Genomic DNA, 2,500 nt, shown 5'->3' with positions numbered 1-2,500 from the left:
CCGTAAGCACTGGACATTCCTGTCTGTCTCCAGTAAAGCCTTCCATACAGCTGTTAGTTTGTTATTGGGGAATGCAACGGGGAGCAGGATTCTCCTCGAGGTGCCTCCCATTGTGGGATGATTAAAGTATGCCGTTCGGATCCCCCGTTTTAGTATTCTCACTTAGCTCTCTCATCATCATCATCATCATCAACATCATCATCATCCTCATCGTAATGTGAGCCGTCACGTCGAAGGACCACACCGGTGTCATGTGTGACCTGATTTCCTCAAAGGGAGATTTCTTCTGTTTGAATCTGTTTCACAAAGTTTGTTATCCCAAATTTTTTCGGGTTTCTGATTGTTATTTCTACAATGGTGGAGCAATACCGCCATTGTCCAGTCGTAATCCACCGTCCCCTCAAGGAGCAACCAAGTGGTCGCCCTTTAACTAGAGTGGATCGGATAGCAATGTGCAAGTGGGAAAGTCTAGTCTCTGTAGCGAAAGCAAACGCACACCAACACATCCAGGGTTTTTTGGGCACGGAGCAAGCAATTACCCACGCTTAGTAATCACAGGAATTAAGTAGGGGTTTTTGGATTCACTTTCAAAATGAATGGCTGTTGGTGACAGTCAGAAAGCCATGAGAACAGCCACCACTGAAGCCTACACTGTATTTAACACATATGTACACAGGCATGGTTATAGACAGGGGACAGGGCTAGTTATAAGGATACGTGGCAATTACGTCAGTACGGCCTGTATTAAACCTTACCAGTCGCTCTAACCCTGGAGGCCAGGGCCTGCTTCAAAGTGCCAATCTGGCTTCTCTGTGTGTGTGTGCGGGTGTGTGTGTGTCTGTGTGTTTGTCTGTGTGTCTGTGTTGCATGTATGTGTGTGTGTGTGCGTGTGTTTGTGTGTCTGTGGCATATTTGCGCTGACCGCATTCCATTGCAAACCCAGATATCTTCATGCAATGTGCGTCTACAGTGAAACACACATGGAAGACCACAGATGTGACTTTCTCATTCCCTCCATTTCTTGCTCTATTTTTAGCCCCTCTCTCTCTCTCTTTCTCTCTCTCTCTCTCTCTCTCTCTCTCTCTCTCTCTCTCTCTCTCTCTCTCTCTCTCTATCTCTCTCTCTCTCTCTTTCCCTGTCTCTCTCTATGTCTCTCTCTCAGAGGCCTCACTGTTTGTTCTCTGAAAGTCACTTCACTTCATTTTTTGTGTTCTTTCTTGTTTGTTTTTGCTTTGATTTTCTCCGTTCACCATCGCTGCCTGTGGTAATGTGGCAGTCCACATCAAACATGGCATCCATTCCCTCTCACCCTCTCTCTCTCTCTCTGTATCTTTCACACTCCCTCTCAGTCTTTCTATTTCTCTGTCTCCCTCTTTATTCTCTTTCAATTTCCCACTCCTTTCTTCCTTCTGTGTGTGTGTGTGTGTGTGTGTGTGTGTGTGTGTGTGTGTGTGTGAGCATGTGTGTGCGTGCGGCCGTGTGGGCGTGTGTGTGTGTCTTACAGAAGAGATCTGTGTGAAGGCCGTGATCCGGCCTCAGTCCGATCTAACGCCATTGTTTCCCTCCGTGCCTACTGATCTAGAAACACAAGGGCATGACATCAACCACCACAGACAGAGCGACACACACAGAAATACAGATGTAGAGATACAGAGAGATAGAGAGATACAGATGTCGAGGTACACACCGAGATAAAGAGAAGAGAGAGATACAGATACACAGAGATACAGATATAGAGATACACAGAGACAGGCGGTCTAACTTGTAATTGATCGGTTTTCGACCTTGCCTGAACAAGGCCATTATTGAAAGGCACGGGAGCCTTGCATAGGACAGGGCTTTTAGTGTGAAACCACAATGGAATATGTGAAGGTCCTCTCTCTTTCATAGCAATGTGCACTTCATCATGTTGTTATGAACGGTCACTCTGAACCATGGCACCTTCCAGTGCATGCCTCGACTCTTACATCACACATTCTTCATTAGCAGGTAGCCACCCTGTTCTTCGCAGAAGCGAAGCAGAGACTCAGAGGTTAGCTCAAGGCCCCTTCTACGTCCCCAGGAATGCCAAAGTCCCATTCCAAGGACCAGCCTCGGTTCCACTAAACTAAAATAGCTTATGCTACCTTCTAGCTTCCATTATATAGGGGATATATGCTTATGTATATATATTTAGAGAGAGAGCTTACCTTATATATTTAAGGTATATTATTATAAATATATATATATATATATATATATATATATATATATACCTTACAGGTCATTCTAAGTTTAAAAGAAGATATTATATTAAGCAATTTTATTGTTATTTAATTCTTATTTTACGTTAGCTTAAATGTTATACTCTGCTACAACCTCTACGCCTTCTATGAGTGGGCTGAATTGAGTATCGTAAAATGATACACAAACTTATTCGACAAATACGGTTTATTAAGATTTTTCTTATTGGTTCTAACTCATGTTGATGCTAATATCCACATGTCCAAGGACGTGTGGG

The sequence above is a fragment of the Pollachius pollachius genome (assembly GCF_949987615.1).
Source record: "Pollachius pollachius genome assembly, chromosome: 9".
NCBI lineage: Eukaryota > Metazoa > Chordata > Actinopteri > Gadiformes > Gadidae > Pollachius > Pollachius pollachius.
The sequence above is the reverse complement of the archived record's forward strand: the minus strand, read 5'-3'. Positions refer to the sequence as shown.